General features: G+C 45.0%; 1 long non-coding RNA gene across 1 annotated transcript in view; it reads left to right on the top strand.

The window, feature by feature from the left end:
* Positions 1-12,891, top strand: part of LOC134163268 (uncharacterized) — an 83,661-nt gene extending 70,770 nt beyond the window's left edge. The window contains exons 11-12 of the long non-coding RNA XR_009964666.1: positions 68-370; positions 11,949-12,891. This is a non-coding gene — a long non-coding RNA (uncharacterized LOC134163268). The remainder of the gene's footprint in view (positions 1-67; positions 371-11,948) is intronic.
* The last annotated feature ends 357 nt before the right edge of the window (positions 12,892-13,248 follow it).

Genomic DNA, 13,248 nt, shown 5'->3' on the forward strand with positions numbered 1-13,248 from the left:
TAAATAAAAGTTAAACCTTCTTCTTCTCTTTGCCCCCCCCATTGCTATATTATGCTGTGGCAAGCAGCCAGGTTTTCCTAGGTAAAAAGAAGACGGGAGAGGTCCCAAAACTGCAAGACTGAGAGGGGGATCATGCACTGCTGAGGTCTGCTTCAGCCTTCTCCCTGCTTCTTCGCCATTGATGTGCTTTGCTTCAGGCCCCATTGAACAACAAGTAAGAGAAGAAGCCCCTTAGCAAAAAGCCTGAGTAAAATTGAAGTTGCCAACAGAAGGAAGCTGAGGGCTGTGAGGTAGTGACTTACCAATGTGTGTGTGGATATGTGTCTGATTGCTCCTCCAGAAAACCTGGTGTTTGCTTCTATGGGAGCAGGTGAGTGATACTGTGCTCTCACTGGGAAATATCTCTCTTCTCAAGAGCTGGTCATGACAAACGATACCTCTTGGGATGCTCTGTGGTCACGTTTCAGTGGGCTGGGGTAACTGCCCTCTTTGGTGGAGGGATAATGAGATGTGGTCACAGCAGGCTGCGGGGCTAGACCCTGCTTGTCTAGTGGGAGAGCAGGCAGCCATCAGCGTGCCCCACTGAAGGAGGTGACAGGATGTGCCATCTCACTTTTTGGTTAGCCCACATGGTATATGAAATACAGTGAAAACACTCATGCAGTGCAAATTCACGCTCCAGGCGTGATGTTATTTCAGATGTGGAAGTCAGGAGGAGCAAAGTCAGAGACCAGATACCACAGTGTTGTGGTTTAGTGCTTTCCATGCTTTTGACTGTACTTCCTTGGCATATGCATACAGTATCCCAAATTCCCACAGTTCTCATTCAACATGTTGAGTCTCTCTTTTGATGACCAGGTAGGAACAGCTCAAAATGGGGCACCTGCTCAGGCTGGGGGTCCGTGCTGACAGGGCAAAGTGCTTGCTGGCATGCTCTGAGCCAGGGGTGAGGCATGCTCCTCTCTTCTCTGGCAACCTGGTGAGGGCTCCTCAGCTGTTGTGAAGCTGGAACAGCCAGATGTCAATGTGCAGATTAAGAGGACCTGAGCAAACAGGGAAAGGGGAAACACAGCATTTAAGGGATGCTTGGGTGATGTCCTTCCTGCTCCTCTTGCAGAGTTAGAAATAGGACGAACAATTTAACTTTGGTGGCTCACAAATTTTTGTTTCCCCTGCTCTTCCCTCTTTCCTGATCTGGTATGGCAGGGCTAGACATCATGTCCCTGTCCATCTGTGCCTGCCCTGCCCTCTCCTCAGAATACAGGAGATCTGGTGAAATTGTTTTAACAGACAAATGCTTTGTTCAAATTGTAGCTGTGGTGGAAACACCTCTGGTTGGGAAGCCCTCCTCATGCCCTCTCTGCCAGACCCTGTCTTGCTCAGCCCCTGTCCCAAACTGCAGTCCTGTATAGCTTCAACCCCATGTCTGAGCACCTCCTCCCTGCCGCCTGCTAATCTGGCTGGCAGTATTCTTACAGAATAACTGGAATATACTGAAATATGGATCATACTGGGAAATCACATAGGAAGGTTATCACAGAAACAGAAAAATATATTAACTACCTCCTGATACTACCCGTAAGTCACAAGTTTTCACTTTTAAATGTATGTCAACAGTGATCTTCATGAGTTGCTCACACATTTTCTGCCTGCTGGTCAAGGAGAAATAAGTATTAGCTACTGGCCCTGGAGACACTGGGTTAGAAGCATTTTCTCTGGGAGAAACTGCCTGCCAGACCTAAACACTAGGGCAAATCCCCCATGGAAAACCATGTGTGCAGCCATGCTTGGCTGAAGATACGGGAAACGGGTGTCCAACTGGTGCAGCTCTCTTTGGAAGATCTGGGCTTTAAAATAGAAACTTTATCCTAGAAAACTTAATGAGGATTCATAAAACTTGGGTATATATTTAGAAAATCTAGTGAACTTGCCTTCAGCTTGAAACAAGGAGATAACATATAAAACCCAGACTGTTTCTGCAGCTTGTCCTAGAATGAGAAAGCGAGGGCCAAAATGATACAAAAGAGGAAAAAAGCTGGATTTCCAGATGAGGCTATTCTTGGCAGGTCTGCAGATTGGTGGCTCTGCTTTCTGTCATGCAGGACTATCTGTGATATGCGTTTGATTAAAGCTCAGGAAGCATTTGCACGCAGAGTCCTACGAGCGTTATTTCTGAGGCTGCTGAGCCTTGATTGCTGTCAAGTGAAGTACACTGCAGAATTGGGGTAACCAAGACCCTAAATTCCTTGGGCAGCCTACAAAGAGACCTGCCTATGGTGGCATAGTGAGGCATGGGAAGGTGACCATTTTGGTTGAGAAGGGAGAGTTGACAGTCCCTCATTCTGACAACAGAGACATGGGCACACACAGATTTACTTTGATGATGCGAGGAGGGGGAAGGAGGGAATAAACTCTGTCCTTTCCTTCCTGCCCACCTTATCTTTAATTTAAGGCTGATGGATTGATTACCATTTGTTATTGTAAGTCCATATGTGTACAGATCCAATGGTAGGATTAGGTTCCTCCTTCTTTGTTATTCGAAGTCAATCGCAGTTCATTAAATCTCCCTCATCAGTTCCACCACCTGCTCCTCTTCCTTCTCTGACCAGAAGTCGCATGCCTATTTACCCTCTTCCCTTTGTTTTCTGTTTGTTTCTCTTTTAATTACATCTCTTGATCTTTTCCCCACCAATTATTTTGAGGAGAGAATTGGTCAGGAAACATGAATGCAAATGAAATTGTGGTTATGAATAGAAACAAAGAAATGTTCGAGGGATCTTTGTGTTTCATTTTCTAAACAGCTCTGGACTTGTGCTTGAGATCCCAGCATACCCTTTTCACAGGGCATGAAGCATGGAGTCTGCAGCATGGGAGCAGGGACAATCCTTCCTTACTCATCCTTGCGATTGTACAGTGAAGGATTTAACAGTCTCCTTCGGGCCTTGGTGGAATTTTTCAGTTTCTCCTGTAATCCTGACAATTCTCGCACTTGGCAATGTCAGACTGTGGTGGCATGCAGGTGGAAAACCCAGCACCAGCAGCAAATTCAACATAGATGAAGACCTAGCTCTTGCCTTGGCTTTGCGTGCACAGCCAGGCAGCTGGATCACAGGACGGAGCTGTCTGTGGGACAGCCTTCGCCCCTGGTTGTAGCTGGGTGAAACAGCTAGATGGATTTAATCAACAGGGTTTATGATTAATAGGCATTGCAGTCTCTCGTCGGGACCCCAGCCAAGACAAAGGCAGCGGTGGGTTGGCGCTGTGCCGGTATGGGCTCAATAACCCCACCACAGGTTGCACTGCAATGGGTTAGCAGCGTGTAGGGGCCCAGGGGGATGGGAGTAGCCAGTAACAGCTGAAGGAAGGCATGGTAACACATGACAAGCATTTGAGCACTCATTGGACCAGACCCCCGTACTTCTCTCTGAAAACAGTGTTTAAAAACATGCTGCTTTTTCACTCGGGTGAGGAGATAAAGCATGGAACACTGCCTGGTGTGTTGGTGTTGGGGAAGCCATGCAGAAAGAAAAGCAGGCAGAGAAGGTGCTTTTTCTGCTATTGGTAGACAAACCTCAGAACAGCCTCAAACCGAGCTCTGATGTTTAACCAGCTGTTTGGCAGGCCCAAGCTCATCCCTTTGTTTTTCCCCCCTTGGGTCGCTAGAAATCCTTTTTCTCACACCCATCTCCTTGCTTTGCAATTGTCTGTGCTGTCTATTTGCAACAGGAAAATGTGCTCACGTGGGTTTAGATGTTGTTTAATCCCTAAATGGAAAAACAACTGCAGAAACCAGGTGGCAATTTTCAAGTTTTATGCCCCTTCTCTGGGGTCAAGGTGTAAAGAAATCCATATGTTCATAGGTGCATAGGAGCAAGTAAACCTCGTGTCTCACTTAACTACCTGCTTCCGCTTCTCTTAAGTGCTGCCCTTGACTTGTCGAAGCCCTGTAACACATCCATGTGTGGAGGTCACTGCAGTGTCTCGAATTGTGTGTTTTCATCATGGTTTGAAGAATTTTTTGTAAAGTTCTTCTGCACTGGGTTGCCAACAGAAGGGTTAATGTTATCCGAGGTACTTCAGGTATTGACAGGGCTAACCCCAGGCAGCATGCAGCGTGATCAGGTGACTCCTACCTGCGTTCATTTGGGATAAGCAGTCGCTGGCTGGGTGCTTTAGCTGAATTTCATTTAAACCTCATAAATTTGCACACAGCTGGTAAGCCAGGAGAGAGTCTGTTTTCCAGAGGCCTTGGTGTGTGTTGTCTTTCCCCAACGCATCATGTGGGATTGGCTTGCTTCTGCCATTTCAGTGCTCTTGATTTTGTCCTTCAACAGTGTGCCAGGCCAGGGGAAGCAGGCTTGAAGCCCAGATGTGTGCTCCATCCAGAGGGGAGGAAGGGAGAGGACACACAGATCTGACAGCCTATTTGCCCATACTGACCAAAATACAAGGATGGGCAAGCTAGAAGGTAGACTTTGCTTTTTCTACACAGATCCTGGACAGAGGATGAGAGCCCAGCTGTGATACACACTGGTAGATCTCAAAAGGAGCATCCCCTTTCTGGGCTTAGCTGCTGGCACAGGGTAGTGCTCCCTTACTGTACAGCTAGCAGGTAGAGATTGCTGGGTCAGATTGTTTATCAGTGACATTTTTGTTCCTTTTCCTTTCACTTTGGGTCTCAAAACAAATTTGTGATCGTTGTCCCGAGCTCAGTTTAGATTTAGGTTGAACTTGTTTTCAAAACACCCCTCTGTGGTGCAACAGTAAATTGCTGTAGAGGGTGCAGCAGCTGAAAGGTAATGCGATTAGCCTGTGGTGTGACCCCTGCTGAGCAAACAGGACTGGGAGAGGGCTTTATACCCCTGCCTGGCTACTTCACTTTGTGTGCTGAAAAGGCTTCACCTCATGTCATGGCTTATGATTAACTAAATGATCTTAAGGTCCTTTCCAACCCTAACCATTCTATGATCCTATGATTTGGTGACACTCAAAGTTATTAGTCTGACAGAGCTCCTCTAGCCAGACGGCTGTCCTCCTCCTGCTTGGGCAGTGCTGTGATCAGGTTTAATGCTTCGCAGTTGCAGATTAGGTGCAACTATGCAATATCTTGGTTTCCATACTAAGCTAATAACTCAGTAGGCTTTAACTTAAAAGGCCTGTTTGTTTCCATAAACCCCTATTTAGTTCCCTTTTTGCCCAAAGATGGGAGAAAGGCTTTTTCAGAGGTCCAAGAGGTAGTAAAATAATAAGGGAGTGTGTGTAAAATGACCAGAAAGCCTCACTGGCTGTTTTCAGAACCTTTCTGCATTCCCTGTGGGAGGAAAACCAGAAAAAATACTTTCATTCTGCTACAGAGGCATTGCTAAGTGACAAGTTTTTATTTAGGGTTAGTGCTTTTCCTAGGATTCACAGTGGCCCAGATGCCCTCCATCTTTGCCTGTGCTTTGGTTATGGCTGCAGTGGTTTAAATATGTCTCTCTTACATGAATCCAAATCTACAATTCATATCAGAAGATCCCCTTGTGCCTTTTCCCTTCTGCCCAACTGTTTTGGGATATTCTGGGTGAGTAGCAATGGAGTGAACTGGGACAGGTCTGCCTGTAGGCTCAGATCTGAATCAAAGCTTGAAAAGCTGGTTTTACAACAGGTCAACCCCAAACCAGGCTCAACTCCCAATCTAGATTTGGCCCAGGCTCACCTCCTCCTGGAGATGCCCATGTAGATGTGTTGTGTCAGTGGGGAACAGGATGTTCACAGCCTGTAAGACTGTAATGCATGAGCATTTTGCATGTGTATCGGTTTGAAAGAAGCATATGACTGTGACATATTTTGCAGGTAATATAAAGAAAAGCTTTTGGGCAATCCCCCTCATGCCTGTAACAACCACTTTTTGAAGTGAGTCATGAATTCTTGGAAAAAATTTCCCCTTCAAGCCCTTAATCAGCCTCAGGAAACCACACTAAGATATAGACTGTCAGAAAAGCAGCATGTGTTTCAGCCTCTGACAAAACACAAACTCTTACTTCTTTCCATCCCTGGCCAAGCATAACTGCCACAACTGTGTTCCTGTAGTTTCTTTAAATCCTAGGTGAAGGTTTCAATGCACAAAATAAACGTGAATAAGTTTGTTTTTTTTTTTAAATTATTAGTATTATGAATTCCATCAAAATCCCAAAAGGGGAATAAAGAAGTGGGAAAAAAAAAACTTTTGTAGCAATAGGAACCCAGTCTTTCCTGCTTTGGTACATGAGTAGATGCATTGAACATAATGAGATTATTCATGTGCATAAGGGTTGTCAGATCAGACCCTATCTTTGTAAAATATTTAATTACATACCATCAGAATCCCATCAGCTATGAAAAAGCAATAAAAATACGTGTGTCAGTGAGCAGTAGTAGTAACTGTACTGATATAAATCCATTAAGCTTTTGTATACATCTCACATACACCAAAGGCATCAAGTCTATGCTGGTTAATAATTTGCAAACAGTATACTAGCATCATAGTGCATGTTCAAGCAAATTATTATGCCTGCTTTGTCAATTAGTACTCAAATTATTCGACATCATGCCTTACTCCATGCTTTGGGTGGGGAAGGGGAGACATAGGCCTGTCGTCTACTACTCGGTTCTCCAGCTGAAACTCAGGCATTGTCTTCCTTGCTACAAAGGGAAGGTTTTATTGCTTTACTTTGATTGATTGGTAAGAAGCAGAAACGATGCTAAAAACATGACCAAGGCGATGCACTTCAATTTGACCGTGAAGTCACATGCGTGACAAACGAAAAGCACATTGCCTGTGTAATGCTTTTACCTGGGAATAGTTAGTGGGAGGGTAAGACCAGAGCTTTTCAAAGCTGCAGACTGGGAAGACATGAGTTTTGTCAGTTTTTGTGCTGGCAGGCAAAGGTGAAAGCAAGACTCAAACTGAAAGCAAGCAGGGCATCCTTGTCCCACATTCTCTGGGGGAGTAGTCACAGTTCTCAGAGGGGTTGCATCAGTGTTTGGTACGGCACTTTCCAGGGTTGCATCAGCTTGTACCTACTTTGTGTTGCTGGTAGAGACCGGAGTGTTAATAACTGGCTCCATGGGGAAGGTCAGGCAACCCACAGTGGAAAGCAGAAACTGAGATAGGAAATACCCAGCACATCTTGGAGTAAATGTAAATTGTGGGGAGAGAGGGTGACAAGTGCGATTATTCACCCGTGTTGCTGGCTCTGCCTGTGTGGGCGGGGTGGAGTGGGTGCAGAGCAGGTCGTGATTTTACTTGAGGTCTGTAAATACAGAGTTAATAGGAACAGGTAGCTAGAATAGTACTTCCTGCATCTGAATAGTGATACTGCACACAAGTGAAGCTGGCAATCAGAGGCCATGACTGAGTTGCATTTCAATAGCAGATTTGTCTTGCTCTGCTCTTCTATATAACCCCTGTTCAGGCTATGTGCAATTGATCGAAAGCAAAATATGATTCTCTCTGCATGTGTACACTAACATGTTGCACTTCAAGTCCTTTATTGGCCTTCAACTGGTTTGCTGATCTTTCTTTTTATTTTTATAATTACTTCTTCTCCCCCTTTTTTTGTCTCCATTCAGCTGACTGACTGTAATCTGTACCTAGTACATGCTGTAAATAACATACATTATATTTGGTGGACAGCAGGGTGCAGGACTCAAGAGGCATTTCAAGAACCAGCAAAAGTGCTGTGGTTGGCCTTGTAGCTTTTAGGTTGTATCATCTCCTGCTTCTCCTTCCTCCCCTCCCCCATGGTTTTCTGATGGCTGCTTTTAGATGGATTTTTATCAGGGGGGAAAAGCACTAATGCAAAGTGGATGACAGCAGATGTGTTCCCTTAACAGGGTCTTTCACTGAATGGCTCTGCTAATCATTATGTTTTGCTCCATAGGACTTTTTATTCATGTAACAGGTTTATTTCCAGATTACATATTTGTTTTTATACTGTTTCCTCATAAATACAGGCACTGTAGAAAAAGCTGGCCCCACCATATTTCATGCAGTATTTGTTTATAGTAAGTGGGCCTCACTGAACCTGCATATACAATAAATACCCTTTCAGGATTCCTAGGCAGGAGTAGAGGGAACAGATGGCAAAACAGACCCAGGATTCCCGTTTACAAGGGATCTTCAAATAACACAGGAGGAATGATAGCCATTAAAAAGCCTGCCTTCCAGTGCCTTTATTTTTGGCCATAAAAATTGGATACATTAGCTGCTTTTTATTACTGTGGGGGTTTTATTTATTTATTTATTTATTTATTCCTCTTTTACATTCAACAACAGGCTTTCAAGGACTTGAAGTAAATCAAGGTGCAGGCACCTCCTTTGTCAACATCATCTTTTTGAGCCACCTTTTCTCCAGCTTTCTTCATTGAAAGTCAGGAGTAAGAGCTAATTAGGCAAGAATCAAACGTGTCTCAGATCCGTGTCTTCTAAGAGATGCTTGAAACATGAACCTGGGTCTGGGGGGGGGCATTCTGCAGACAGCTGCTAAAGCTCACACTCAGGTTGCAGGGCTGTGCCTTGTGGATACCAGAGGGTTGGGAGAAATACCTTTCACTGGGGATGTCTCTCTCTCATCCTTAGGTGAGAGATAGTAGTTTCTAATTGCTTTGGTTTTAAGCATCAAGAGTGAGAATAGGAGGATGCTGGTCACTTGTTCTGTGCTGTGGGAAGTTTGTGTCTGTGTGCAGCAAGTGGAGAAGGGAGTATGAGAAAGCTGCAAGTTAGGATGTATCTATAGTACAGGACTCGTAATTGTCCTAGGGCTTAAACTCTGCCTGGCTATTCAGTAGTGCCTGTGCTTATGCCTGCAGTGACACATATCTGCCTTCTTGGCTAAGTGCTCCTCCCAGGTGAGTTTTGACCTCCTCTCCTTACAGAGAAGGTGACTCAGAGGAGAAGATCCTGAGCTAGTGTTTTGAGGGACCTCAGGACACCTCACAGCTCTCCCCATCCAGGGCCTCCTGCCTCCACCCACCTCTTGGTCAGGGAAAGGGAATTGCTGGTGTGGATGTACCTGGTTGAGCAGCCATAGGAGATGTCCTGCTCTCCAGCCAAACCCACCACTTGTGCAGTGTCTTCACAGGCTATCTTCAGCCGTTAGCAAAGCAAGGAGCACCGTGATGGGAAAAGTGTTTGCAGTCTGCAGTTGGTGTTAAAAAAAAACAAGCCTCGAAGAAGCCAGCAGATGTGGGATAAGGTGGATGGCTGTCAGGTTAATGCAGTGCATTAGAAACTAATTAGGGTATTTCCAGTAACAAAAGAGGGCAACCGCAAGCCTGGAAACCTGCCAGCTGCTTGGATCCCACAGACGCCTTATAGGCTTCCACTCCTGTGGTCAGGGTGTCCTGAAAATTATGGGTAAAAGTAAGGTTGAGGGTGTTGGAAGAGACTGCAGTGGCTGGAACCAACTCCTATGTACATGAGAGCACTGGCATGAAGCCTCGCAAAAGCCACTGAGGCAGATGGCTAAGGAAAACTTGAGTTCATAGTTAAACTCAGGTTGGAATGGCTTAGGTGAGCAGAGTGGGCTGGATGTGGGAACACAGCAGGAGCCAAGTCACATGTGGCTAAGTGATGGCTGCCATCTTTTGATTGTTCTGAGGAAAATCATAGCTGAAATGTACTAGAACCTATCCAATAATTATTTTGGAGGCTCATGCAGGGAGATGGCCATGAGGGCCACTGTAAGGCTATGAGTTTGAGTGCAACTCAGCAGCGTGAAAGCCATCAAAAGGCAACCCCTACGACACACACTCTACAGTATATTCTGCTGATGTACACCTTTCTTTGTGAGTCCTGTGATCCTCAGTAACTGAACAGCCACATACAAACTGATGTCAGGATCCCTGTTCTGATAGGGAGAAACGTATTTCTTCCTTGAATTGCATCAGCCTGGTGCTTTGCAGCCAGGTGTTTTCCCTCAAAATCTCAAATCCTGTTCCAGCTAAACGTAGCCATCAGCCTCTTAGCTGCTACCTCTTTTTTTTTTTTTTTTTAAAGTGTTTTAGTTCGAGGAAGGAGGTGGGAGAGGTGATGATAAAGTGAACTCTCCATGTTAAACTATTAAATTCCTGGTTTATGACCAGACCAGCTGTAGGTGTGTTCTTGGGTCTTTACTTTGCTGATCTGCTCTGTGCTGCTTTGGAAGGGTAGAGTCCTACGCAAGCAGAAGAACAAGGTAAGAAGCTGTGATGCATGGCTAGAGCTACCTAAGGCAAATTAAGCAGTACCACCTAAGGCAACACTGAATGTGTGCAGGACAGCTCTGCAGAGCAAGATCTGGATCTGTGCTGGGGCTGGGGATGTGGAACTCACTATTCCCCACCCTGCCAGGCTTGTGCCTTGGCAGCGTACCGGGGAAACGCAGATTTAAGGAGTCCCCTGTGTTTCCATATACTGGCACAGAGCACTTGCTGTTCTGTTCCCAAAGCAAAAGGCTTCAATTAAGGTCCTGTCATTTGGGCAGAAAATGCTTCAAGCACAGAGGCTGCAGCTTTCCTTAGCTGTTGCCTTTATGTTCTGTTGGCAAAGATGCTAATTCTGAAATGGGAAATAATGGGCCTACTGGGACAGGGGTGAGAAGAAAACTAAGGAGAAAATGGAGATACGTCCTTATGCCTAAACAAATACGATGTCTCCCCCTATTCCCACCCTCCAAGCAACATTCAGGCTCAATGTGCAGCAGGCGTGTATTCTGCCAGACAATGCCAAGTTTTATCATACCAGCCTCCTGCCTGGGGGGCAGTGCTTGGCTGGGTGAATCCTGCAAGATCCCACAGGATGTCAGTAAGTGCTGAGTTTTGTTCTCTAAGTCCCTTCTGGGGAATGCACCTAAATGCACATAAATACTGTTACATCAGCCAAGCTCTCCCAGTGCAAACTGATGTGATTTGCACTTCCCCAATCATTGGAATTTATTGCAGGAAGTTGCCAGCCTGCTCTGGGCTGGTGTGGTCACAGTTCACATCAGTGGGGTTTGTAAAGGTGGTTACACCAGTGTGTGAAGTGAGTAAGGTATGAGTAGATTCATTACAGTCTCCACAGGATAAGGATATGTTTTTGCAGCCTACTGTTGCCTGAAGTAGGCAATTTGACATGGGCCCTCATCATGGCAGATCTAAGCAATGTTTAGTATTTGAAAATAGAAATAGCAACAAACCTCTTCCTTTTCTTCCTTCTCAGTTCACAGGAAAAATATTTTGACTAGTTTGAAGGCTAGAATTATTTTTTCTTCCTGCCTGTTTAGATAAGTGAATGAATGTGCATTTGTGTGTATGAGAGAGAGAGAAACAGAAGCTGCTGAAAGTTAATTTGAAGAAATTAACCTTGCATTTTCCTCATTCATTTGAGGATACATTCTATTATTAGTTCCACAGGTGTAATATGCAACATTTCCACTGGCTTCAAAGAAACGTGTATTTTCAACCTGGAAGTCCAAGACTGTATTCACGAATTGTAATGAAAACATTTCTATTTTAATGTAGAAATCTTGCATTGGAAATTCAATGTAAGCCACTCAAGTGCCAGGCCTTTGCTTCACTGGCCACCAGCTGAAGTGACCACGTGCTGTAGTTTGCTTCTATAGACCAGATCCCCCCGCACCAAGCTGCCGTCATGCCAAACCCTTCTGAACGGTCTATGCCCTGTGGAAATGGAGACTTTGCACCAGGAGCAGCGGTGTACGCTGGCTCTTGCCATGAAGTCTGGTTATTCTGAAGGTTTTAAGATGTATATATGAAGGAATTCAGTCCTAAATTGACTACTGTACCTTTCATTAGATCTATTATCCACCTAGAGGCTATTTTCACTTTGAAGTGGCATTTGCTCCATAACAAGTAATGTCTCAAAATGCTGTTAATTAAAGTTTCATCTGTTTAGAGGATTTTCTTTTTCTTCCTCCCCCTCTCCTTTTTTCTTTTCTTTTCAGAAGCCAGTAATTAGTCCAGTAATGTGGAGACATTGTTACTGCAGCTCATTAAATTTGGCAATGCTCACTTGGACCTTTGAGCGCTGGCGATGTCAAGTTGACCTGAAATGCAAGGATTCCATCTGTCGGGAATTACTGATGAATTGGCAATTAAACAGAAATATATATATATTTAACTCATTACTTGTGCTGGATTGACAGTCCTGCAAGCGCTATCATTTTATGTTCATCGACAGACTAATAAAGCTTCCCCTGGGCTCCCTTCCTCACATGGAGGGACTGGCAGCATGGATGAGACTAGAATCAAATGCTGCAGGGATTTAATTTTGCTCTGTCTGTAGACTACACTGAGAGAAGTGTCAATTTGGACCGGGGTGAAGTGAATATCTGGGCTAACAGAGACAACTGATGCCATGTGGATAACCAGACGGCCCTGAGATGATGCTGACTCTTGGGCTGTTATTCCCTCTTACGGAACTGGTGACTGAGAAATGGATCTCTTTCCTATTTCCCAGGAACATCCAGTCATGGACAGGGGAATTTATCTGTTAACCACTACTTAAGATTGTCTTTTCTTCTAGCAGAAAGTGAAGAGAGGTAGCTGTCCCTTATATTTGCTGAGGGTTCCTGGAGAAGTGGCACCTGGGAAGGGATGAAGAGGAGGTGAGGACCACAGGATCTCTCAGTCTCGGGCTATGCTGCCATGATGCCAAAACGTCATTCACTGGTGATGCCTCACATAGGCGTGCTGTTGAGATGGCCTGTCCCATTTCTGGCTGGGTGAGTTGCTGTTGCAGCAGGCGAGATGTAACAGGGAAGGTTGAGTACATGTTGACTCCCATAGGCATCAGGTTAATTTGGGATCTCAGTGTTAGTCCCCCTTCCTGCATCCTTAGCAATGGCCAAGTTTCAGTGCTGTAAAGTGTGAACCTTAGAACCCTACATGTTGGCATATGTTGGCCTGAGGCACAAAACCACCAAAGTCTAGGATTTCTCTAAAATGCCCTCTCTTCAGACAGTGTCCTCTTGTCACGTCTTGCAGATTTGATCATTGTACCCACCAGCCAAATAGGGTCTTCCTGCCCCAGAAAGAGAGATCTCTGGACAGGTCACCCCTTAAATACAGAGCTGCAAGGGTTGCCAAATACAACCTTTAAATCCTGCGTTTTCAGATACTTGATGTTGCATTGAAGCCCTGCTGAGTATGTCAGCCTAGATCCACTTTTAGAAGCAGGAATTACTGGATCCAGGCATAGGGAGGCACAACAGATCAGATGAAATGGCTAAATATTTAATAATA

The sequence above is a fragment of the Pezoporus occidentalis genome, unplaced genomic scaffold (assembly GCF_034315485.1).
Source record: "Pezoporus occidentalis ecotype Australia unplaced genomic scaffold, CSIRO_AGI_Poc_V1 ctg2, whole genome shotgun sequence".
Classification (NCBI taxonomy): Eukaryota; Metazoa; Chordata; class Aves; order Psittaciformes; family Psittacidae; genus Pezoporus; species Pezoporus occidentalis.